The sequence below is a fragment of the Primulina eburnea genome, chromosome 18, assembly GCF_022965805.1.
Source record: "Primulina eburnea isolate SZY01 chromosome 18, ASM2296580v1, whole genome shotgun sequence".
Classification (NCBI taxonomy): domain Eukaryota; kingdom Viridiplantae; phylum Streptophyta; class Magnoliopsida; order Lamiales; family Gesneriaceae; genus Primulina; species Primulina eburnea.
The window spans coordinates 8,125,840-8,153,646 of record NC_133118.1 but is presented as its reverse complement, the minus strand read 5'-3'; the positions used below and the strand labels follow the sequence as shown (position 1 = coordinate 8,153,646).

Sequence of the window (27,807 nt, the reverse complement as noted above, 5' to 3'; positions counted from 1 at the left end):
TGTCGCTAACTAATTGGACACTGGTTTCCACCCCTAGCCTTTAAAGACGGCCCCCTCTTTTCCCCCAATTCTCATCTCCAAACGCAAAGGCTCTCTTCGATACTCTCTATCGCGAGGCTTCTCTACCAGCTTTCAAAGGTAGCGCTTCTTTTTTGTGTTCTTAATGTTCTGTGGTTTGATGATTTGAGAGCTCTCTGTTCTACGACGATCTAATTTGTGTTGTTTGGAAGTGTGACTTCTAGGGTTAGGCGTTGATTTTTTCTTTTTTTTTTTTATTGAAGTTGAGGTTTTGATTGATTTTGTGTGGTTGTGTTCTTGAACCGATAAAGATTTCTAATTTTATTTCGTATTGACGTTCGATTTATGTCAATACCCTTCTACGACCTTTGGAGTTCTGAAGTGTGCTCAATTTGTGTTGATATAATATACTGATGTATGAATAAGTTTTTTGTGTTTATTATGTGGCGTTCTCTTATAAAAATGTTGGGAACTCAAAAGCTGGTTAAGCTGCAAGCTGAAAGTTCATTGCAAAAGCCAAAAGCTAAAACAGGGTTGAACTCAAAAATTGTTTGGAGATCCAATTTGATGTATAAAATCAATTAGTCATTATAGATGTACATGTAAATTAAGACAAGATGACATTTATCTTTTTAAAAGTAAATGTGATTACCACTGTTTTCAAAATAAGATGGTCGTGAGAGTTTCTAACTTTTTTTGATTGTGGACACACACTATTTATCCTAAAAAAAAAGTTTTTAGAAAAGAAGATGGACTTGGTTACAATGGTAGTATGAGATCAGTGATCTTTCGGTTTGGTAAGTTGGTAACACAATCTTGTTAATATACAAGGCAGTTCGTATAAGTTCGCATTCGGAAAAGTTTCTTTTTACGCAACTCGTTTGAACCTTTTTCTTGCGTTGATTAAGTGATCTTTTTCTCTCTTTAATTAACTGCGACTGGGCTTGTGGGCAGTACTGTTACTTTATTTCATTCCAGTGTTACATCCCTTGCGTAGTGAACTCTGAAGCCCTTTTGCTTAATCTTATTAACTTTTATTCTACAGATTTTATATTTCTGCCACTTCTTATGCTGATTACAATCTTCGATTCGTGAGATTTCCCTTGTTTATCCTTAAGAGAGGAAAACCAAATGCTAGAAATGAATGAAAAAACAAACTTTTGATTCCAAACCGTTTTTAAAGTACTCATGCAAATAATAGATAGGTGATACATGGAATGCAGCAAATCGTTAAAATCTCCACAGTCATGGATATTGGCAATTTGAGCTACAGAAACTGCATATACCTACCCAGACCTGCTTTGAAAATACACTCAATCCAAAATATCAAACTTTAAGAACTCCTTGAGAATCCAGCAACAGATTCTTTGGTTGAAAAGATACTAAGACAGATCACTTCTTCATGCAAGAAAACAATTAAAGATTCTGAAACTTTAGCTAAATAAAAAGCTTATGAACCACCAGATAGAGAATGGACTTTCTTCAACCTTCAAATCTCTGTGTTACACACCTCGACTGTGGCAGTAATCCACAACATTGATGAGTTGTTGAAAGTACCTCCTAGCTTCCCCTTCTTTAAGTTTCCCATCTTAGCCTATAAATTAAGGACAGAACATGCATCTATTGGCATATCATTTTTATTTATAAGTCTATCTTTTCCAAAAATTTGATGGATTAAATATTGTAGCACAAAAGATTTATCAAAACATGCTAATTTTTTTTATTTATGTTTCTTCATATTATTTTATTAGTATCAAGGACCATTTTTTTAAAAAATGATGAATTTTTAATTATTTCGCAAATATTAAAATATTCGTTTATTTTTAAGTCATATATTTGAATATTAATTTTATTGTTAAATAAATTTTAGTGATAATTACAATATTATTGTTTTTTTAAAATAATTATAAATATTCTTTATAACAAATTAAATATTTATAATTATAATTTACATTTATTAAAATAAATTTAAATATATTTATAAGAAATACATTTGTAAATAAGCATTTATTGTAATAATTAAAATAGCAGTAATATTTTAAATATTAATTTTAATGTTAAATAAAGTTTAGTGATATTACAATATTATTGTTTTCTTTTGCTCACGTACTTTTTTTGTTATTGAATTATTAGTGTGTTTTGAGACACTAATTGTATATATCTTGTTCGATATTTTACCCCCCACATACACATTATATATTGTTTGTCAAACTAGTTTAAGTTGATCTTTTTACCAGAATTGTGATGGATAAAAGTTGGATGTTTTTGCCGAAACAAACTAAGGAATACAGGAAATGACATGAGAGTTTCTTAGATTTTGCATTTTCTAATGCAAACATAAATGGAATGATTGCATGTCCTTGTGCAAGATGTAAGATTGGAATATGTGTTTCAAGAGAGGATGCTTGTGATCATTTGATTATCAAAGGTTATACTCACTGGGTGGCTCATGGAGAGATATCATGTAGTGCATCTTCAATATCTAGTTCTGTTCCATCTCGTGATGATGTAGATGATATGGAGGGATTTGTTCAATAACTAGTTCCGTTCCATGCATGCATTGAATGATATAATCATAGTATTTTTCACCACTTACTACTCATCGAATTCGAGTTAGTTTATGCAATCTTCTTAAACGATCGATTACTAGTTTATGTCAAATATATGCGAGACACAAATCATTTTTCCCAAAAATTAAGTCCATAAAAGTTTATACATGATGTATTTTTTTATCCGGCCATGATATTATTCTAAAAAATATATTTCTTTATTTTAAATGCATTTATTTACACAGGACACAGGCTTGCTGACAAGGCTTTCCAGCGAATGGCCAAACTTAATTCAACAAAGTCAGAATCAAGCTTTTTGGAAATACGAGTGGACAAGCATGGTACCTGTAGTATAAATCTCTACCAGCAGGATGCATATTTTGAAAAGGATTTGGAGTTGAAAAACCCATTCGATGTTTTGGCTATACTTGCCAGCCATGGCGTACTTCCTAAGGGAAACTACGTTTAACAAGCCAAGTTAGTGGTTCGGTGTTCGGAGCTACTGGTCAAATGCCTATACTCAAATGTCGCAGCGGTGGGTTGACCGAAATCATTATTTGCTTCACTCCTTCAGGGTATTCGGTGGCTTCATGTCCTTAGCCTTCAAGTCCAAGTTGTCGGGCTACAGCACGGTTTTGAAAACCAATATAATGAAATTTAAATACTAGATTTATAGACAGCACCCACAATATATACATAGCTAAAGTCACACTTTTTTATATTTTGATAGATAGATACATAGAACATATAATTTGCATATATAGCTTACGTAATAACTGCAGTGCATCAGCAGAACAATACGTATAGAGCCCAATTCTTTGTAAATAAATATATAAATCTAGTATTTAAATTTCATTATATTGGTTTTCAAAACCGTGCTGTAGCCCCACAACTTAGACTTGGAGGTTGGGGACATGGAGCCACAGAATCCTTGAAGTAGTGAAGCAAATAATGATTTCGGTTAACCAACCGCCGCGGCGTTTGAGTATAGACATCTTACGAATAGAACCACAACTTGGCTTGTTTAACGTAGTCTCATATATTTATATATATATATACACACATGTATGCATACGTAATAATTTGGAGGATCATGATGGGGAAAATCAGGTTAAATTCTATTTGACATCATAAAATAATTTGAATAATGAACAAAATTAACTCAAATATTCTTATTTGAAGTCTACCTTGGAGTTACCAAAAGAAATAGCTTCTATCATTAATTTAGATTTAAAGCTTCATTCACGATATAATGATGAACTAGTTAATTAAACATAGAAAAGTTATAATCGATATGTCAAATTGACATAATTATTATATAGTTTTTGTGATAGTTTTTTTTCAATGAGTGATACAAAAATATAGTGTACATATATCGATGCTGGAAAATAATATTTGTAATTAAATGACGTTTGGATTCACGTCTTCATCTTATAATTGTTTTGGTCCAAATTGTTTCTGAGAATAAGTGGAAACAATTATGTTAAGATCGCTGAGGTATTTTGAGTGGGGTGAATAAAAACACCACTAAATTTTTTTTTTCTCTTAAAATAATAGTTCTCAATTGTGTTTAGTAATTAAGATCTAATATCGATCTTTCTGAAGGCAGTTAACTATTGAAATAGAATGAAACAATTTATAGCAAGCAGTGAAACACAAGCAATGGAAACAACAAAATAAAGAACACAAAGTTTGTTTCTGGAAGTTTGAAGGACCTTTTCTTCTACGTCTCTATTTTTTCTGTTTTCATAAGGTATCATTAGAAGATTTTGATTGATATACAAATATAAATAAAAATTCACTTCAGTAGGAGTTAGCTTTGTCTGCTAAAACTCCTAGCACTTAACACTTTGATACAATGAAAACTTTGTTGGTATGGTATTCTTTTGTTTGCCTTGGGGTATCTCGGGATAGAAATAGGTGAACCAAATGGTTATGAGAAAATAGTTGAGGCAAAAGTTTGAATCTTTTTCCTTGAAATGATATTGCTCCGTCCCAGTGCTCACGGTTGTTGGCAATTCGTTTCCCAAGATACAACGACTACGACTTCAAAATAGTAACACTGCAAATTTTTAAGTCACACGAACTTTTAAAATGTTTAGAACGCTATCAGGATAGTATACAAACTTTCCAATTTCGAATTCTAAACATTAAACTTAAAAATCCAATTCCAAGAGTTTAAATCTTGCAAAACTTAGATTTAAGCACAAATACTTAAAAAAACTCAAAATTCAAAGAAAACTTTCGAATTTAATTCCAAAGTTTGAATTTAAGCGTATAAGTTAGAAAATCCAAACTCAAGATTTTATGTCTTTAAAATTTGAACTTTAAGCGCTAATACTTAAAAATTCGCATATAGAACTAAACTTAGAGAGAAATGAGAAAAATTATAGAAAATGGTATGTTGAATGCAAATGAAGGAGTCCAATTTATAGAAAATGAGAAGTCTTGAATCAAGAGACATGTATCTTCATGAAAAGATGCATTGTTTCACAAAATTTGACCTAAAAAAACATGGCCAAATCACATGGCCTTTCGGCCAATCTCCAAATATCACACGGCTTTTTGTCGTGTTGATAAGTGTAATTTATTTCACTTTTATTACTTGTTTTTAACTTTGAATTATGTGATTCTTGAGCAGTTTATTTGATTTGTTGTTGTTTTTGTTGTTATAGTTTGGAAGTATAGAATAAGAGGGTGAAGTATTAAAAGTGTTGAATTGGAAAGTGCAAAAAAAGATAAAAAAAAATACAGTAGCTGCAGCGCACCCGCGCTTACTCATGTACCGCACCCGCGGTAAGCTAGTGTACCCGCACTGAAATAGGCAGCGCACCTGCGCTCATACACCAAAAAGAGGTCCGCACCCGCGGTCTTTTCTTCACCGCACCCGCGGTCTTCGAAAAGCAGAATCCGGAAATTCTGTAACTTTGTGTGCTGTGCGTGGAAGTTTGAGACTTTTGTTTACTACGACTTCTATCTTGTCTGGACTACATTAAGATATCATTTGCTACTATCTAGGGTATTGGGGAGCCAAGGAAAGAGTGAATGAGACTACTACTAGATTGAATTCCCGCAACTATCCACCATGTGTAATTCTTATTAGCTTTGTTATAAAAGTCTTTTTTATTCATTAGCAAAAAATCATATTATTATCTACTCTCCTCTTCCAAGTAATAAGTAGATATTTGTTATCTAAAAATGAATTGTGACATTCCCATCAACAATTTACAATTAAATAACACAAGAAGCACTAGATTCTTTATAGGCTTCGATAGCATTATAGGCCTTCCGAACTCTATAAATACCATTGATGTATTTGATCTTTTTCTTGTTTATAATTTCCTCTTCCGAGTGATAAATTGTAAACATATAAATCATTCAAACTATGGCCAATAAATTGAAAGCAATAAGATTAGAACAATACAAATGAACAATATGAAGAACTTAAATAACTTAATTTATAACTTCTAACACATGGTTTATAGTTTTGTTCCATCATTCCTCTAGAATTAAAACTTAGTTCATAATAACACAATCAAAACAACAAACATGGTTTTAAAATAAGACATAACAAATGAAAAACAAAGGAAAGAAGAACTTAGAACAAGAGTTTGAAGAGCTGATTCCGTTCCCGGAGTTGTACAAAAGATTTCTTCCAAACTTGATGAATTTGATCTTCAATCTAATAGTAGCCTCCTTCACTCTTTCCTTGGCTCCCCAATACCCAAGATAGTAGCAAATGATCTCTTAATATAGTCCAGACAAGATAGAAGTCGTAGCACACAAAAGTCTCAAACTTCCACGTGCAGCACACAAAGTTACAGAATTTCCGGATTCTGCTTTTCGAAGACCGCGGGTGCGGTGAAGAGCAGACCGCGGGTGCAGTCCTCTTTCTGGTGTATGAGCGCAGGTGCGCTGCCTATTTCAGTGCGGGTGCACTAGCTTACCGCGGGTGCGGTACATGAGTAAGCGCGGATGCGCTGCATCTACTGTATTTTTTTTATCTTTTTTTGCACTTTCCTAATTCAACACTTTTAATACTTCACACTCTTATTCTATACTTCCAAATTATAACAAAAAAAACAACAAAAAATCAAATAAACTGCTCAAGAATCACATAATTCTATGTTTAAAACAAGTAATAAAAGTGAAATAAATTACACTTATCAAACTCCCCCAAACTTAGGAATTTGCTAGTCCCGAGCAAAATAAAAACACACAAACAAACAAGTCATGAATTTTTTTTTAAAAAAGAACATGGCTGATAGGTGAAAGCTCGATTTAAATATCGCAATTGCACGATAGTCAAGTTATAATAAACGTAAGTGAATACGAGTATCGTTCCACAAGGACTGCGTTACACTATTTTTATTGTCAAGTAAAATTTCTTTAGCAACGATAAAATGAGTTGATGATTAAACTAATGTAAATTAAACAACTAAAATAATTAAAATGCAAAGAAAACGTATTCAAGAAAGCAATGATTAATTTGGATTAAATCAATTGAGAAATGAATTTGTTGGGAATTAGCAGTTCACCTACCACTCGTGTTTAAATAATTACACTCGACTTTTACTCGTGCATTCGACGGAATTCCCTAGACTAATTAATATACTATGTCGAGCTATATTAATACTAATCATAAACATGCAGTACTCAAGTGTCCTCAATTATTTAACAGTTCAAGATTGCATTACATTCTATGGAATCCACTAGCTTTCATCCGGGTGAACTATCACTATCGACACGTACCCAATTCCGTATATCTACTAAAATTGTAAATCCGTGGTTTATACTATTTGATCCTATTGTTAATTATTCTATCAAAATCATCAACAACATGAAATAATCAATGGAAGTTAGCTAGGCTTCGATTGAAACAAGAAAGAACACTAGCATAAACAAATCACTAATAAAAACGTCGAGAAATAATGTTAAACACCGAGTACGGGGTAGGATCCCCTCAAATCCCAACAAATCTAGAGTTTAGCTACTGAAATTCATAATAAAAACCAACAATCAATGTAAGAAATAAAATACTGAATAATGAAAATACTAAAGATGACGATGGATGACGGCCACGACGCGTGGAAATCTCGAGGTCTTCGATCCTTTTTTGGGGACTTTATCATATTTTTCATCACTTTTCTTGGAGGAGCGTAAGTGAATACGAGTATCGTTCCACAAGGACTGCGTTACACTATTTTTATTTTCAAGTAAAATTTCTTTAGCAACGATAAAATGAGTTGATGATTAAACTAATGTAAATTAAACAACTAAAATAATTAAAATGCAAAGAAAACGTATTCGAGAAAGCAATGATTAATTTGGATTAAATCAATTGAGAAATGAATTTGTTGGGAATTAGCAGTTCACCTACCACTCGTGTTTAAATAATTACACTCGACTTTTACTCGTGCATTCGACGGAATTCCCTAGACTAATTAATATACTCTGTCGAGCTATATTAATACTAATCATAAACATGCAGTACTCAAGTGTCCTCAATTATTTAACAGTTCAAGATTGCATTACATTCTATGGAATCCACTAGCTTTCATCCGGGTGAACTATCACTATCGACACGTACCCAATTCCGTATATCTACTAAAATTGTAAATCCGTGGTTTATACCATTTGATCCTATTGTTAATTGTTCTATCGAAATCATCAACAACATGAAATAATCAAAGGAAGTTAGCTAGGCTTCGATTGAAACAAGAAAGAACAATAGCATAAACAAATCACTAATAAAAACGTCGAGAAATAATGTTAAACACCGAGTACGGGGTAGGATCCCCTCAAATCCCAACAAATCTAGAGTTTAGCTACTGAAATTCATGATAAAAACCAACAATCAATGTAAGAAATAAAATACTGAATAATGAAAATACTAAAGATGACGATGGATGACAACCACGACGCGTGGAAATCTCGAGGTCTTCGAAATCTTCTTTTTCTAGCCTCTCCTCCAAGAAAAGTGATGAAAAATATGATAAAGTCTCAAAAAAAAAAGGATCACTGATCTCGTGTATTAGGTTTAGGTGTCGGATAGAGGCCATAAAAAGTTGGAAACAAATCTTCCTGAATCTCGCTTCTCGCTAGGGCGGTATATTTTGACCGCCCTAGCGAGAGGTCCTCGCATAAACTTCCTCGAGCATGTCCCTTGTTTCGAAAGTGACCGCCCTAGCGAGACACCTGCGCATAAAATCCTCGGTCAGACCAAAATGCTCGCTGGAAGTGACCGCCCTAGCGAATCCTCTTCGATATTTTGACAAATTTTCTCCCACTTTTTGGTTCAATTCCTACAAAATAACCACAAAATACACGAGATCAATCACATGCTAAATAATGCTAAAAAAATGCAAAATTAAACTAAAACAAACTAATATGATGCATGAATGCGACTCAAAACCAACACTAAAAACACGTAAAAACGAGTCCTACAACCCCCTCATACTAACCTTTTGCTCGCCCTCGAGCAAAATAGGTTAAAGCACGAGATTCTAAACAAACACAACAAACACAAAATACTCAAACAAGAAATAACCAACACAAGTAAATGTCAATGGTGAGTTAACAACTTTTATGATCATGCCTCAGTGAACTTTCCCACATACAAATCATAATCAAGTCAAATCACAAACGAATACTCATTCTCATCTACACATAAATCTTGACACTAATTTGAACGTGTGTGTGTGTGTCATGATGGGTCTAGTCATTCGTACTTCAAATAGATCAATCATCAAATCATGCGAGTCACTCAATTAACACTTCAATACAAGTCTCACTAGCATGCACCCCCGTGTCCATTTATAACTAACCATAAATTGAACTTTATTCAATTCTTAAGTGCAGATAAGGGTGTCGAAAAGAATAAAAATAAGCTCAAGTGGCTAAAAGTTGGAGTACACCGATCATTTTCATTGTGCAATCGTCAAGACTTTTCGTCTGACTTCCCTCTTCTCCTTACATCTCCAACTTTTAGCCTAGGAATAGAATTTCATTCCTTTTATTTCGGCTCCTCCTCACCTTGCATCTCTTTTTTTTTTAAGTTGCACAATTTTCACACATGTACTCCCTATTCTAAGAATATATAACTTTGGATTACAGCTGGTTAGGGGTATGATATTTTAATTCAGTGCATTGAAAAGGGGGTATATGTAAAGTTCAAGGCAAATCAAATGTTCTCATTCAAGGTCCCAATTAGTGACTTATTTTCACGGGTTTACATGCTAAATCAACTCATAAATGATGCCTTTCAAGTTAACCACACAAAACCTTCAAATTTCATCCATTATTCCTACAAAATTCTAGTCCCCACACATATGTGCTCAAAAAGTTCAAACTTTGTACCAAAATTCATGCTTTAACAATCAAGAGTACCATTCATGAAGTGACTCAATCAATACTTTTGTATACTATCAATTCAACATCATCATTGGCTCATAAACTATGTCTTCTCACCATAAACGACACCAAACATGCACTACTATAACGGACTAAAAACAACCAACTCAAAACAAGCAATACTAACAACACCAAATAAACTCCCATAACTGAAACTTGACACCACCAAAGTAATATAAACTCCACCAAACAAAAGAAATGCAACGAACTTAAAACCAATTAAATAAGCAAACATAACAATCTACCCCCCTCATACTAGAGTTGTGCAATGCCCTCATTGCACAAAACGAAACAAACACTAAAAACATAAAAACTCATGAATGTAAATGCAAAAACAGAATATGCAAAATAAAAAGAAAGGGGAAACAGTAAACTCCCCTGATCAGAAATCATCCTCCTCCTCATTCTCTGGCGGTGGAACTCCCTCTTCAGCTGCTGGGGCATAGGATAATTGTACTGAAAATGGAAGGGTGGCGGGTATGCGGGTGTAGGTGGCCGTCCGGAAGTGTCGATGCCCAAATGAGTTGAGATCCCCTGCACCAAGTATTCGATGTTCTGAATGTGAGCCTGATTAACGGCCTGGTACTGAGTCTGATAATTGGCTTAAGCGCCCAATTCGTCGACGCGATCTCGCATGGCACGGCGGCGTGGCTGCGGAGGTGGTGGTGCACGTCCTAAGGCCGGAGGTGGTTGAGCTGCTATCCCATAACCGAAAAATACCTCCTCGGGCAGCTCAGCCCGTCTTTTCTCCCTCTTGGATTTATAAAGAGCCTCATCAATGGCTCTCATCGGCGGTAACCACTCATCATCATCTGCGAATATCACCCCCGCTCGGGCACACAGCTCAGTCACTATCGTCGGGAAGTAAAAAGCCAAATTGCTTCTATTAATACACATGTTAAGCTGTCCGAAAATGAGCCTGCCCACATCAATCACCAGCCCAGTACAGATGGCATAAAGAACAACCGCCCGCTCACGCTGCACATCACTCGTATGACCGACCGACATCAATCTCTTAGACAAGAATGCATACCACAATGCCTCCTCCACTTTCAAACATTTTTCAAGAAAGATCGTATAAGTCCTCGGTTGTTTCCACGTGGTGCCTGGATAACAGAGTGTGCGAATGATCAAATCATAATCTGGGTTAAGCACCCACGCCTGAAACACCGAATCGTCCACCGACGGTAAACCCAACATTTCATTGATCGTCTTGGAATCATACGAGACTAGATGTCCCCTCACAAATGCCTTATACTCATTCTCCTCCGGAGCATTGGCATAAAATTCACGCACAACCGGAACCACAGCTGCATTCGGTTGTGCTACAAAGATATTCCACCCTCTTCTTTCTACTTAGGACTCCGGAAAATGATCGATAATAGACGAGCTAAATCCACGCTCAGGGATTGGTTTCCTATGTAGTCTAGCATGTTCAAATCTCTCCCTAGCTTTTTTCATTCACAAACATAGATGGAGTGGACCGAGAACTAGAAGCACCATGAGTTACCTTAGATCTTTTGGGTGCCATGTCGAGACTGGAGTGCACAAAGCATCAAAACGCCAGAGAGCCATTGATGAGGCTCTTTATAAATCCAATAGGGAGAAAAGACAAGCTGAGCTGCCCGAGGAGGTATTTTTCGGTTATGGGAGAGCAGCTCAACCACCTCCGGCCTTAGGACATGCACCACCACCTCCGCAGCCACGCCGCCGTGCCATGCGAGATCGCGTCGACGAATTGGGCGCTTGGGCCAATTATCAGACTCAGTACCAGGCCGTTAATCAGGCTCACATTCAGAACATCGAATACTTGGTGCAGGGGATCTCAACTCATTTGGGCATCGACACTTCCGCACGGCCACCTACACCCGCATACCCGTCACCCTTCCATTTTCAGTACAATTATCCTATGCCCCCAGCAGCTGAAGAGGGAGTTCCACCGCCAGAGAATGAGGATGAGGATGATTTCTGATAAGGGGAGTTTACTGTTTCCCCTTTCTTTTTATTTTGCATATTCTGTCTTTGCATTTACATTCATGAGTTTTTATGTTTTTAGTGTTTGTTTCATTTTGTGCAATGAGGACATTGCACAACTCTAGTATGAGGGGGTAGATTGTTATGTTTGCTTAGTTAATTGGTTTTAAGTTCGTTGCATTTCTTTTGTTTGGTGGAGTTTATATTACTTTGGTGGGGTCAAGTTTCAGTTATGGGAGTTTATTTGGTGTTGTTTGTATTGCTTGTTTTGAGTTGGTTGTTTTTAGTCCGTTATAGTAGTGCATGTTTGGTGTCGTTTATGGTGAGAAGACATAGTTTATGAGCCAATGATGATGTTGAATTGATAGTATACAAAAGTATTGATTGAGTCACTTCATGAATGGTACTCTTGATTGTTAAAGCATGAATTTTGGTACAAAGTTTGAACTTTTTGAGCACATATGTGTGGGGACTAGAATTTTGTAGGAATAAGGGTGAAATTTGAAGGTTTTGTGTGGTTAACTTGAAAGGCATCATTTATGAGTTGATTTAGCATGTAAACCCGTGAAAATAAGTCACTAATTGGGACCTTGAATGAGAACATTTGATTTGCCTTGAACTTTACATATACCCCCTTTTCAATGCACTGAATTAAAATATCATACCCCTAACCAGCTGTAATCCAAAGTTATATATTCTTAGCCTAGGGAGTACATGTGTGAAAATTGTGCATCTTAAAAAAAAAAGGAGATGTAAGGTGAGGGGGAGCCGAAATAAAAGGAATGAAATTCTATTCCTAGGCTAAAAGTTGGAGATGTAAGGAGACGAGGGAAGTCAGACGAAAAGTCTTGACGATTGCACAATGAAAATGATCGGTGTACTCCCAAATTTTAGCCACTTGAGCTTATTTTCCTTCTTTTCGACACCCTTATCTGCACTTAAGAATTGAATAAAGTTCAATTTATGGTTAGTGATAAATGGACACGGGGGTGCATGCTAGTGAGACTTGTATTGAAGTGTTAATTGAGTGACTCGCATGATTTGATAATTGATCTATTTGAAGTACGAATGACTAGACCCATCATGACACACACACACGTTCAAATTAGTGTCAAGATTTATGTGTAGATGAGAATGAGTATTCGTTTGTGATTTGACTTGATTATGATTTGTATGTGGGAAAGTTCACTGAGGCATGAGCATAAAAGTTGTTAACTCACCATTGATATTTACTTGTGTTGGTTACATCTTGTTTGAGTATTTTGTGTATGTTGTGTTTGTTTAGAATCTCGTGCTTTAACCTATTTTGCTCGAGGGCGAGCAAAAGGTTAGTATGAGGGGGTTGATAGGACTCGTTTTTACGTGTTTTTAGTGTTGGTTTTGAGTCGCATTCATGCATCATATTAGTTTGTTTTAGTTTAATTTTGCTTTTTTTAGCATTATTTAGCATGTGATTGATCTCGTGTATTTTGTGGTTATTTTGTAGGAATTGAACCAAAAAGTGGGAGAAAATTTGTCAGAGGATTCGCTAGGGCGGTCAAAAGTGACCGCCCCAGCGAGCATTTTGGTCTGGCCGAGGATTTTATGCGCAAGTGTCTCGCTAGGGCGGTCAAAAGTGACCGCCCCAGCGAAACCAGGGACATGCTCGAGGTGAGTTAACAACTTTTATGCTCATGCCTCAGTGAACTTTCCTACATACAAATCATAATCAAGTCAAATCACAAACGAATAATCATTCTCATCTACACATAAATCTTGACACTAATTTGAACGTGTGTGTGTGTCATGATGGGTCTAGTCATTCGTACTTCAAATAGATCAATCATCAAATCATGCGAGTCACTCAATTAACACTTCAATACAAGTCTCACTAGCATGCACCCCCGTGTCCATTTATCCCTAACCATAAATTGAACTTTATTCAATTCTTAAGTGCAGATAAGGGTGTCGAAAAGAAGGAAAATAAGCTCAAGTGGAAGTTAATGATTTGTCGGCGGTTTCAGCACAGTTAGAGGCTTTGAATAGAAAGATTTATGGGATGAGCATGAGTGGGTCGGCTATGCGTCTGCAAGAAATTTTCTGTGATACGTGTGGGGGTGAGCATGACGTGCAGGATTGCCTAGATGGCAATCCATTCTATGTGTAAAGGCCCTAAAAATCCTTGTTTGAAAAATTGCGGAAAATTAATTTTTTTTTAAAAGAACTTAAATGGCCTCATTCATAAAAGCGACTGATGAATCAAATTCAGTGTTTAAAATAATAGCAGCGGAAAAATAATGTTTGCCAACAACAACAATTTAAAATTTATCCAACGACTGATAAAATTGTTTGCGGAAAAATAACAAATGCTGCACTGAGGTCCTCGGGTGCCACTACTGCCGACCCAAGCTGGCTCACTGGTCCCCGCCCTCGGCCCTGGCCTCATCAGTACCTACAACAATCAAGTCTAGTGAGCCTAAAGACTCAGCATGTATATATCGCAGGTAACGAGTAAAATATGAAGTAAAATATGCTTGGGATAAAATATCATGTCATGAGGCATGCTGAAAATAATCTGTACTGAGCAATTATAATACGTGCATAACTGAACTGAAAATCACAGTAAAAATATTTGCTCCTTGGAGCCCTGTACTGAAATAACTGGTAAAATTTTCTGTTGAGATTATGGTTTACGCCTGTGGCCCCTGCACTAAGCTGAACTGGTCGGTAACTGGCTACCGGGGAGTATAAAACTGAACTGAGCTGGCCGGTCACTGGCGACCGGGTGGTACCAAACTGAACTGATCGGTCTCTGGCGACCGAGTAAAATAGTGCTCCCATAACAGTGAATTGACCACAAGCAATATCACATAAATCTCATAAATAAGTATTTTCTAATTTCATACACGTAATATAATTAAATGGCATAATGAAAAATCCTTGTAATTTTACCAACTGGATTGGATCGCTCACAGGCTCGCTGCAACCTAAATATGTCATGAAAAATATGCAATAGCTTAGACTTGGCCAACTATGCGCTTTAATTTCAAAAATGCGACTATGACGCCTAATGACTTCGTATTTAATCATGACTCTGAACCAACCCGAACCGACACTGAACCGACGTATAGTCATGATTAAAATACGCTTAAAATTATGAACTAATGCTCATAAAATGATGAGGGTCGAAATCTAGGTGAAAAGGAGGCCAAAACAAGAAACGCTCTTTCGAGAGTCAATTTGGCACATCGCAGCGTAAATTCTTGTACGACCTCAAAAATGATCCGAATCACGAACGGTCAAAAACATGACCTTCCTGACTCACTGGGGCACTGTCCAGTCCAAGGCCATAGGCTAAAAGCCGACCGAGAACTCGAACGAGCCTCCGAACCGACACATCAAGTGGCTGTCCCAAAAATACAGCAACCTTGCTTGGCTTGCTTGCGTCGTTTGCGAAGCTAATGGCCATCGGGGCTTGAACCACCGACCAAAACCTCTCCACAACGTCCCAAGGAATGATTTGAACCATGGCTAAGGGCCCTAGGCCAGCCACAATTCGCATCACACCATAACTCAACCGAAGGGTCCAACCGAGAGCATCTTGTATGCGTGAGGTGTTTATACTATGATCGATGTCTCGTGTCGTTCCAGTGGCCATTTGATTGACCATGGCACGATCTAGACATCTAGGGGCATGGTAGGAACCGTGGCTAAAGGCCATAGACCAACCAAGATCCATACCAAACCACCATGGCCGAAACCATAAGCTGTCCAACCGAAGGGGGCCGAGAGAGGAGGGGGCTGTTCTTGTTGATTTGATTAAAAACCGATGCACCATGGACCAAGCCACCAAAAGGGCGACTTATTCACGTCTTAGACATGTTAGGGAAGTGATCTAACCATGGCTATAGCCCCTTAGGGCAGCCAAGATCAGATCCTTTCCCATGCCAGCAAAAAAACTGAAATTTCCGAACACATGAGAAGCAATGGGAAAGTTGCTGTCATTCTGAATTTCCAGCGAGCATGGGGTTAAACCAATGGACAAAAGTGGTCCTAATGCATCCTATTACATGTATATATGTCGCCTTGGGAGCCTGGAATCGAACCAATCACCTGAAACAACAAAACTCAGAAAAACGTGAAGCTTGTCATGAAAGGGCCGAAATCTGCATGCATTATTTTCTGAAAATTCTATGATGTATTTCGGTTTTTGCATGATAAAACATGATCATGTACTGAAAAATAATTGATAATATGACTTGATTGAGGTTTGAAAGAAATCTGGACATGCCTGGTTTCGTTTATAAAGAAAATGAACGAAACGACGACGACGCGGCGCGGAGGAGACGGAGTGGCTTCTTGTTCTCGATTTTTCTTGCCTTCTTTCCTAGCTAAGACTCACGTTTTTCTACTGAAAATGAATCTGAATTTCGGTGGTAGGGAGTGTGATGGAGTGGTTATGAAGGTGAAGAGAAGGGGTGCACAATATATGGGAGAATCATGACCAAGTCTTCTCATTTTTGAATTTTGAATTATGGTTTGATATCAAATAAGTTGGTGGATGTATCTAGAAGGGGTGGACGATTTTTCTCTTGTTTTCTAGACTAGGATATGTCCACTAATTAATTACATGGTGCTCCCAAAAATCCTAGAATTATCCTACTAATTACATGCAAAGAAATGGTCAAAGTTGATGAGTTGGCAATTGAATCCTCTAGTAACCAAGGGGTGGCCGAAATCTACTAATAAAATGAATGGGGAGTGTTGTTTATTTAATAAATTAATAACTCTAAAAAGCCTCACTAATCCTTTAAATAATTTAGTGAGCTAACCCCTTAATTAAGTAACTCAAATGAGCTTATTTTTCTACTCACCTCAAGTAACTTAAATTAAATCCTCAAACCTTCTTACTAACTTAAATGAACTTACTTGCTAGCTAAATTAACTCCTGGAAATATTTCTGGAATCTTAAATTCTATCTCAAAACTCCAACTCTAGTTCGGCCTCACTGAAATAACTGAAATGATAAAAATCAAACTACTGCATGAAATCATAAAATAATTAACTTCAAAGAAATACATTTAATTAATCATGCAATGAAGTCAATTTAATTTAAAAATCTAGAATTATGCATGGCTTATACGTAGACTGATTTACGAGTTCTACAATCCTTCCCCCTTAAAAGAAATTCCGTCCTCGAAATTAGAACTCACCGAATAACTCGGGGTAACGCTCTCTCATCTCCGGCTCAGACTCCCATGTAGCTTCCTCCTCAGAATGGTTGAGCCATTTGACTTTGACTCGCTTAACCAGCTTGTTCCGAAGCTTCTTCTCCTGCCGGTCTAGGATCTGCACTGGTCTCTCCTCACAAGACAAGTTTGGAGTAAGCTGTAATGGCTAGAAATTCAACACATGCGAAGGATTTGCCATATACTTCCTCAGCATGGAGACGTGGAACACATTGTGTACTCCAGCCAGATTCGGCGGAAGAGCCACACGATACGCTAGCGTCCCAACTCTGTCAAGGATCTCAAACGGTCCAATGAATCTCGGACTGAGCTTCCCTTTCTTCCCAAATCTCATGACACCCTTCATAGGTGCCACCTTCACAAAAACATGATCGCCCACTGCAAACTCTAAATCTCTCCTCCGTTGATCTGCATAGCTTTTCTGTCGACTTTGAGCAGTCCTCATCCGTGCTGCCTGCTGAACAATCTCTGGACCCAACTCTGCTCTCTCTTCTACTTCATCCCAATGAACCGGAAATCTACACTTGCGGCCATACAGTGCTTCATACGGAGCCATACCAATAGAAGACTGGAAGCTGTTGTTATAGGTGAACTCTACCAATGGTAAGTTCGACTCCCAACTCCCAGAGAAATCAATGACGCAAGCGCGAAGAAGATCCTCAAAAATCTGAATAACTCGCTCCGACTGTCCATCTGTCTGCGGATGGAAAGCTGTGCTAAACGGCAACTTCGTACCCAAAGTCGAATGCAAACTCTTCCAAAATGAGGAAGTGAATCTGGGATCTCTGTCGGATACGATCGAAACTGGAACACCATGAAGTTGGACTATCTCCCGGTTATACAGCTCTGCATACTGAATCATGGTGAATGTCGTCTTAATAGGCAAGAAGTGCGCTGATTTGGTAAGACGATCTACAATCACCCAAATAGCATTCGATCCTCTGGCTGACTTCGGCAATCCGGTCACAAAATCCATGGTAATGTTCTCCCACTTCCACTCAGGAATAGGAAGAGGCTTGAGCAAACCTGCTGGTCTCTGATGCTCGGCCTTCACTAACTGACAGGTCAGACACTCGGACACAAATCGTCTGATGTCCTTCTTCATACCAGGCCACCAATACAATAGCTGCAGATCTTTGTACATCTTCGTACTCCTAGGGTGAATGGAGTACGGGGACATATGGGCCTCTGATAAGATGTCTGCTCGGATAGAATCACTGCTAGGAACCCATATCCTGTCTCGGTATCTCACAATACCGTCGCTGACTGTATACAAGACACTGCCCTTGGCTTCATTTCTCTTCTTCCACTGTGCCAACTGCTCATCTGCTGCCTGACCACTGCCAATACGGTCAATAAGGGAAGACTGAATGGTCAGGGTAGATAGACGAGGAACTCTACCTCGAGGATAAGTCTCAAGATCAAACCTCTGCATCTCAAACTGAAGAGGTTTCTGAATCGTCAAATGGGCCATCACTGCGACTTTCCTGCTCAAAGCATCCGCAACTACATTAGCTTTACCCGGGTGGTAGCTAATGTCACAATCGTAGTCTTTCACAAGCTCCAACCAACTGCCTCTGACGCATGTTCAGCTCCTTCTGCGTAAAGAAATACTTGAGGCTCTTGTGGTCGGTAAAGATCTGGCACTTCTCCCCATACAAATAGTGCCTCCAAATCTTCAAGGCAAAAACTACTGCGGCCAACTCTAGATCATGGGTGGGGTAGTTCTTCTCGTGGATTTTCAGCTGTCAAGAAGCATATGCTATCACTCTCCCATGCTGCATCAATACTGCGCCAAGACCGAGCTTCGAAGCATCGGTATACAGAACAAACTCGCCGGGTCTTGACGGTGTGGCCAAAACTGGTGCTGGAATAAGAGCTTGCTTCAAAGTATCGAAGCTCTTCTGACAGTCATCGCTCCACACGAACTTCACATTTTTCTTGGTCAGTGCTGTGAGTGGAACGGCAATGGAGGAGAATCCCTGAATGATCTTTCTGTAATATCCTGCTAGCCCAAGAAAACAGCGGATCTCGGATGCATTCTGAGGCACAACCCAATCTCTGACTGCTGCAACTTTTGCTGGTTCTACCTCAATACCACTGCTAGAAACAATGTGGCCTAAGAACGCCACCTTCTCTAACCAGAATTTGCATTTACTGAACTTTGCGAATAGTTTGTGCTTCTGCAATGTCTGCAACACTATGGTTAGATGTCTGCTTGTGCTCCTCCCGACTCTTGGACTAGACGAGAATGTCATCTATGAACACTATCACAAACTGATCAAGATACGGCTGAAATACGCGATTCATGAGATCCATGAAGATCGCGGGTGCATTCGTTAGACCGAACGACATCACAAGGAACTCGTAGTGACCATAACGAGTCCTGAAAGCTGTCTTGGAAACATCTGCATCTCTCACCCTCAACTGGTGATAACCGTAACGCAGATCTATCTTAGAGAAATCGAAGCTCCCTGCAATTGGTCAAACAGATCCTCAATCCTCGGCAGTGGGTATTTATTCTTCATTGTAACCCTATTCAACTCCCGATAGTCAATGAAAAGCCTCATCGAGCCATCTTTCTTCTTCACAAATAAGACCGACGAGCCCCATGGTGAAAAGCTCGGGCGAATGAACTCCTTGTCGAGAAGTTCCTGAATCTGCTTCTTAAGCTCTGCCATCTCTGTCGGTGCTAATCGGTACGGCGCTTTGGATATCGGAGCAGTACCTGGCATAAGCTCAATGGAAAACTCCACCTCTCTCTCGGGTGGCATACCAGAGACGTCTTCGGGAAAAACGTCTAAGAAATCTCTGACAATCGGAACATCTGAGGCTGACTGGCTGGGTTCCTCGGGGACAGATAAAAAGGTCGCTAGAAATGCCCGACACCCTCTATGCATGAGCTTCCTAGCCTGAACATATGGAATAATGCGCGGTAAAGGAAAGTACCTGTCCGGCTCAAATAAGAATTGCTCCATCCCAGGCGGTCGAACGAGAACAGATCTCCGCTGGAAGTCTATCAACACTCTGTTCCTCAATAGCCAGTCCATCCCTAGGATAATGTCAAATTCTGGCATCGGTAGCACGATCAGGTCCGCATAAACAAGATTACCGTGCAGCTCCATATCTATATCTCGGATAACATTGGTAGCTGCCATCTCCTCGCCTGACGGCAACACTACTGAAAAGGCTATGTCTAGCCCAATGGTCTTGATCTTGAGAAAATTTGCAAAAACCTCCGAAATAAACGAGTGAGTGGCACCTGAGTCTATCAAGGCCTTGGTAGCGGAACCCGATATAAAAATTCTCCCTGGAAGATCGGAACTCTAAGTTGAATCCCACTACAAGAACTAAACTTATAGACATGCAAAGGTCAAGGTTCTTCTAGCTTAATTCCTCCAAAATAAATCTGAATAGAGCATGCAATCCTATAACAGTTCTAAGTTCAAAAATCTAAATCCCGGTTTCCAAAACGCTGAAATTCGAATAATACTCAATGCTTAAAGGTACCTGTCAACAACATAGTCTCCGGGTTTGTTTCCGCGGCATGGAGAGCAAAAATTCTGCCTTGAGTAGGCAGATTTCTCTGAGGACACTGCAGCAACATGTGGTTTGGACTGCCACACTTAAAACACTTTCCTGAGCCAGACTTACACGCTCCAGGATGGCGGCGTGAGCACCTGGGACAGACTGGGTGCTCAAAAGTCCTCGGGGCTGGGCGCCCCTGCTGCTGCTGGCCTCTGATTCTAGGCGGTCCATGAAATGGCCTCTTGTTATGCTGCTGATGCTGATGAGGAGGAGGGCGGTGTGGTACCTGGACTGGGCGATTGCCCTGGCAATCCCTCTCGATATCCCGCAGATCCTGCTCTGCGGCTAGGGCCTTGGAGACAACAATCTCATAAGTAGTAGGGTCAGACACCCTAACATCCCGGCGCAAGATCGGCCGTAAACCCACCAGGAAATGCATCAACTTGGCCTTGGCATCATTCGCGATCAGGGGCACAAAGTGACAGCCCCTCTCGAACTTACGGATGAACTCCGTAACCGTCATATCCCCCTGTCTCAGACTCATGAACTCGGTGGTCAACCTGGTGCGAACCTCCTCAGCAAAATACTTGTAGTAGAAAATCTCCGTAAAACGTGTCCTTGAAAGTGTAGCCAAGGTCAGGGCTACGGACGCTCCTTCCCACCATAAGCGGGCGTCTCCAGTGAACAAATAGGTGGCACATCGGACTCGGTCTGCGTCTCCCAGCTCCATAAACTCGAAGATGACCTCGAGGGATTTGATCCATCCCTCGGCAATCATGGGGTCAGACGTCCCAGAAAACTCCTTTGGACGCATTTTCATGAATCGCTTGTAAACAGCCTCTGGCCCTGTCGGCCTAGTCACCACAACATTGTTCCCCGCAAAATGTGCGAAGAACTGTGTCATCCCAGCTAGCATCTGGGCACTCATGTTAGGTGGGGGCGGTGGTGGAGGTGGAGGAGGAGGAGGAGGTGTCTGCCTCTCTTGTCTCTGATCGTCATCGTCCTCGCGACGGTGCTCGCCACCACCTCTCGGGCGTCCTACTTGACGTCTAGGGGGCATACTGTTCCAACATAACCCATACGTAACTAACATGCATAATTCCATAATTTATTTTAAATGAACACTGAAATACTGAAAATCTGGTCGAAATTATTTCATGGAAGCATGCTGTCAAAATAATTCATGCTTTAAATAAAATGCTGAAATGTAAAACTTACAGACCGAAGGCGTGGCTTCGTGAGCTTCTCGTGGTCAGTAGTAGTGTAACCCTATACAGAACCACCGCTCTGATACCAATTGTAAAGGCCCTAAAACTCCTTGTTTGAAAAATTGCGGAAAATTAAAAATTTTCTTTTTTTTAAAAGAACTTAAATGGCCTCATTCATAAAAGAGACTGATGAATCAAATTCAGTGTTTAAAATAATAGCAGCGGAAAAATAATGTTTGCCAACAACAATAATTTAAAATTTATCCAACGAATGATAAAATTGTTTGCGGAAAAATAACAACTGCTGCACTGAGGTCCTCGGGTGCCACTACTGCCGACCCAAGCTGGCTCACTGGTCCCCGCCCTCGGCCCTGGCCTCATCAATACCTACAACAATCAAGTCTAGTGAGCCTAAAGACTCAGCATGCATATATCGCAGGTAACGAGTAAAATCTGAAGTAGAATATGCTTGGGATAAAATATCATGTCATGAGGCATGCTGAAAATAATCTGTACTGAGCAATTATAATACGTGCATAACTGAACTGAAAATCACAGTAAAAATATTTGCTCCTTGGAGCCCTGTACTGAAATAACTGGTAAAATTTTCTGTTGAGATTATGGTCTACGCCTGTGGCCCCTGCACTAAGCTGAGCTGGTCGGTAACTGGCCACCGGGGAGTATAAAACTGAACTGAGCTGGCCGGTCACTGGCGACCGGGTGGTACCAAACTGAACTGATCGGTCTCTGGCGACCGAGTAAAATAGTGCTCCCATAACAGTGAATTGACCACAAGCAATATCACATAAATCTAAAAAATAAGTATTTTCTAATTTCATACACGTAATATAATTAAATGGCATAATGAAAAATCCTGTAATTTTAACAACTGGATTGGATCGCTCCCAGGCTCGCTGCAACCTAAATATGTCATGAAAAATATGCAATAGCTTAGACTTGGCCAACTATGCGCTTTAATTTCAAAAATGCGACTATGACGCCTAATGACTTCGTATTTAATCATGACTCTGAACCAACCAGAACCGACACTGAACCGACGTATAGTCATGATTAAAATACGCTTAAAATTATGAACTAATGCTCCTAAAATGATGATGGTCGAAATCTAGGTGAAATGGAGGCCAAAACAAGGAACGCTCTTTCGAGAGTCAATTTGGCACATCACACCGTAAATTCTCGTACGACCTAAAAAATGATTCGAATCACGAACGGTCAAAAACATGACCTTCCTAACTCACTGGGGCACTGTCCAGTCCAAGGCCATAGGCTAAAAGCCGACCGAGAACTCGAACGAGCCTCCGAACCGACACAGCAAGTTGCTGTCCCAAAAATACAGCAACCTTGCTTGGCTTGCTTGCGTCGTTTGCGAGGCTAATGGCCATCGGGGCTTGAACCACCGACCAAAACCTCTCCACAACGTCCCAGGAATGATTTGAACCATGGCTAAGGGCCCTAGGCCAGCCACAATTCGCATCACACCATAACTCAACCGAAGGGTCCAACCGAGAGCATCTTGTATGCGTGAGGTGTTTATACTATGATCGATGTCTCGTGTCGTTCCAGTGGCCATTTGATTGACCATGGCAAGATCTAGACATCTAGGGGCATGGTAGGAACCGTGGCTAAGGGCCATAGACCAACCAAGATCCATACCAAACCACCATGGCCGAAACCATAAGCTGTCCAACCGAAGGGGGCTGAGAGGGGAGGGGGCTGTTCTTGTTGATTTGATTAAAAACCGATGCACCATGGACCAAGCCACCAAAAGGGCGACTTAGTAATGTCTTAGAAATGTTAGGGAAGTGATTTAACCATGGCTATAGCCCCTTAGGGCAGCCAAGATCAGATCCTTTCCCATGCCAGCAAAAAAACTGAAATTTCCGAACACATGAGAAGCAATGGGAAAGTTGTTGTCATTCTGAATTTCCAGCGAGCATGGGGTTAAACCAATGGACAAACGTGGTTCTAATGCATCCTATTACATGTATATATGTCGCATTGAGAGCTTGGAATCGAACCAATCACCTGAAACAACAAAACTCAGAAAAACGTGAATCTTGTCATGAAAGGGCCGAAATCTGCATGCATTATTTTCTGAAAATTCTATGATGTATTTCGGTTTTTGCATGATAAAACATGATCAAGCACTGAAAAATAATTGATAATATGAGTTGATTGAGGTTTGAAAAAAATCTAGACATGCCTGGTTTCGTTTCGAAAGAAAATGAACGAAACGACGACGACGCGGCGCAGAGGAGACGGAGTGGCTTCCTTTTCCACCTTTCCTTGTTCTCAATTTTTCTTGCCTTCTTTCCTAGCTAAGACTCACGTTTTTCTACTGAAAATGAATCTGAATTTCGGTGGTAGGGAGTGTGATGGAGTGGTTATGATGGTGAGGAGAAGGGGTGCACAATATATGGGAGAATCATGACCAAGTCTTCTCATTTTTGAATTTTGAATTATGGTTTGATATCAAATGAGTTGGTGGATGTATCTAGAAGGGGTGGCCGATTTTTCTCTTGTTTTCTAGACTAGGATATGTCCACTAATTAATTACATGGTGCTCCCAAAAATCCTAGAATTATCCTACTAATTACATGCAAAGAAATGGTCAAAGTTGATGAGTTAGCAATTGAATCCTCTAGTAACCAAGGGGTGGCCGAAATCTACTAATAAAATGAATAGGGAGTGTTGTTTATTTACTAAATTAATAACTCTAAAAAGCCTCACTAATCCTTTAAATAATTTAGTGAGCTAACCCCTTAATTAAGTAACTCAAATGAGCTTATTTTTCTACTCACCTCAAGTAACTTAAATTAAATCCTCAAACCTTCTTACTAACTTAAATGAACTTACTTGCTAGCTAAATTAACTCCTGGAAATATTTCTGGAATCTTAAATTCTATCTCAAAACTCCAACTCCAGTCCGGCCTCACTGAAATAACTGAAATGATAAAAATCAAACTACTGCATGAAATCATAAAATAATTAACTTCAAAGAAATGCATTTAAATAATCATGCAATGAAGTCAATTTAATTTAAAAATCTTGAATTATGCATGGCTTATACGTAGACTGATTTACGGGTTCTACACTATGTTCCTGAGGGAGCACCGGTAAAACAAGTGGGATTCCAGAACAGTCCTAGAAATGACCCTTATTCGAACACATATAATCCGGGATGGAGGAATCACCCAAACTTTTAATGGGGAGGTCAAAACAACCAAAATCGCCAACAAAAAGGTCCACCATATGGGATGCACCAAGGATTCAAGCCAGAACCGCCTCGGGAGGAGAAGTCCAATTTAGAGCAAATGATGACTAAATTTATTTCTGCAATAGAGACGAGATTTCAGAACCAAGATGCATCCATAAAGGGGTTAGAGAATCAAATTGGACAATTGGCTAAGTTGATTGCTAATAGGGAGCAAGGAGCTTTACCAAGCAACACGGAAACTAACCCAAGAGAACATGTGAAGGCTGTTGATTCACAATTTTTTATTTTTCATTTAAATTCTTTAGTATTATTTATTTTATTGTTATTTGATACTCTCATTGTGTTGCAGATTTTTCTTGTGGTGCATGAGAAGATCACTCGAGTTTAAGCTTGAGCCTTTTGACCCCGAGATGGAACGCACAGCTAGACGTCGACTACAGCAGCAAAGAGCGAAGGAAAGAATGGAAGACGATCAACACAGAGAGGAGCCAAGGCGTATACCGATGATGGATTATGCACAGCCGTCTCTTGATGGAGCACGTCCAAGCATCGTAAGACCAGTCATCCGAGCTAATCAGTTTGAGATCAAGCCAGCTATCATTCAGATGATTCAGAACACTGTCCAATTTGGGGGAAGTGCACTTGACGACCCTAATTCTCATATAGCTGACTTTTTTGAAATTTGTGATACTTTTAAGTTTAATGGCGTGTCTGATGATGCTGTTCGTTTGCGTTTATTTCCATTTTCACTGAGAGATAAAGCTAAGTCGTGGTTAAACTGTTTGCCTGTAGGGTCTATTACTACATGGGAGGATATGGCAAAGGCATTCCTGATCAAGTACTTTCCTCCGTCGAAGACTATGAAGCTTAGAGCCGACATTACTACTTTTGCTCAATATGAGCAAGAGTCACTTTACGAGGCATGGGAGTGCTACAAGGACTTGTTGAGGAGATGTCCACACCATGAGCTGCCTCTTGGGTTAGTTGTTCAAAATTTCTACTACGGTCTGCTTACTCCTAACCGTACTATGATAGATGCTGCTGCCTGTGGTAACTTACTGAGAAAAACGGCTGAGGAAGGATATGAGTTATTGGAGGAGATGGCTGCTAGTAGCTATCATCCTCAGTCTGATAGGCAGAGACGAGGTGCTGGATTTAATCAAGTTAATGATTTGTCGGCGGTTTCGGCACAGTTAGAGGCTTTGAATAGAAAGATTGATGGGATGAGCATGAGTGGGTCGGCTATGCGTCTGCAAGAAATTTTCTGTGATAAGTGTGGGGGTGAGCATGACGTGCAGGATTGCCAAGATGACAATCCATTCTATGTGCCTGAGGGAGCACCGGTAAAACAAGTGGGATTCCAGAACCGTCCTATAAATGACCCTTATTCGAATACATATAATCCGGGATGGAAGAATCACCCAAACTTTTCATGGGGAGGTCAAAACAACCAAAATCGCCAACAAAGAGGTCCACCATATGGGATGCAGCAAGGATTCAAGCCAGAACCGCCTCGGGAGGAGAAGTCCAATTTAGAGCAAATGATGACTAAATTTATTTCTGCAACAGAGACGAGATTTCAGAACCAAGATGCATCCATAAAGGGGTTAGAGAATCAAATTGGAAAATTGGCTAAGTTGATTGCTAATAGGGAGCAAGGAGCTTTGCCAAGCAACACGGAAACTAACCCAAGAGAACATGTGAAGGCTGTGGAATTGCGTAGTGGAAAAGCACTCGAGTCTAATGAGGAAAAGACCAAGCACGGTGAGGATGAGGTGGAAAATTGAGGAGGTAAGTCTTCTAACTCTACATCTACACCTATTGCACAGAATAAAATTTTTATCCCTCCACCTTTTCCTGCAGCAATGAAGAAAGCTAAATTAGATGCACAATTTGGTAAATTTCTTGAGATATTTAAAAAATTGCATATTAACATTCCTTTTGCTGATGCTTTATTGAATATGCCAAGTTATGCAAAATTCTTGAAAGATATCTTAGCAAATAAGCGGAAGCTAGAAGATCATATGACGGTGAATTTGACTGAAAATTGCTCCGCTTTAGTTCAAAACAAGATGCCTCCTAAGCAAAAAGATCCAGGGAGTTTCTCTATACCTTGCATTATTGGTGACATTAATTTTCATAAAGCTCTATGTGATCTTGGTGCGAGTATTAATCTGATGCTTTTTTCTGTGTTTAGGAGACTGGGATTAGGTGAACCCAAGCCAACTAGGATGTCGTTGCAGCTGGCTGACAGATCTGTCAAGTATCCACGTGGGATTATCAAAGATGTTTTGGTGAAAGTGGATAAGTTTATTTTTCCTGCAGATTTTGTGGTACTTGACATGGAGGAAGATTTAGAGATGCCTTTTATCCTAGGGAGACCGTTTCTGGCTACAGGGAAAGCACTGATTGATGTTGAAGAGGGGAAATTGAGACTGAGAGTTGGAGAAGAAGAAATTATTTTTGATGTCTTCAATACTCTCAAGCACACAATGCACAATGATAGTTGTTTTCGTATTGATGTCTTGGATTCTCTAGTTTGTGATTTTATGCAGGATGGATTGAAAGAACCATTGGAGGCCACTCTCACTACTGAAAAGCAGGAGGACGATCTAGACGAGGAAAAGATGGAGATGGTAGCTCACTTGAAT

General features: G+C 39.4%; 2 long non-coding RNA genes and 1 other non-coding gene across 3 annotated transcripts; 1 reads left to right on the top strand and 2 right to left on the bottom strand.

Moving 5' to 3' along the window:
• The first annotated feature begins 51 nt into the window (after positions 1–51).
• On the top strand, positions 52–3,742 carry LOC140820142 (uncharacterized). Its single transcript, XR_012115352.1, has 2 exons — positions 52–138; positions 2,813–3,742. It is a non-coding gene; the product is annotated as an uncharacterized lncRNA (long non-coding RNA).
• On the bottom strand, positions 441–2,213 carry LOC140820143 (uncharacterized). Its single transcript, XR_012115353.1, has 2 exons — positions 549–2,213; positions 441–514 (listed from the first exon to the last, which is right to left on the bottom strand). It is a non-coding gene; the product is annotated as an uncharacterized lncRNA (long non-coding RNA).
• Positions 3,743–26,019: 22,277 nt separating the features above from the next.
• Positions 26,020–26,126, bottom strand: LOC140820368 (small nucleolar RNA R71). The gene has a single exon (XR_012115443.1). It is a non-coding gene; the product is annotated as a small nucleolar RNA R71 (small nucleolar RNA).
• Between the last annotated feature and the right edge of the window lie 1,681 nt (positions 26,127–27,807).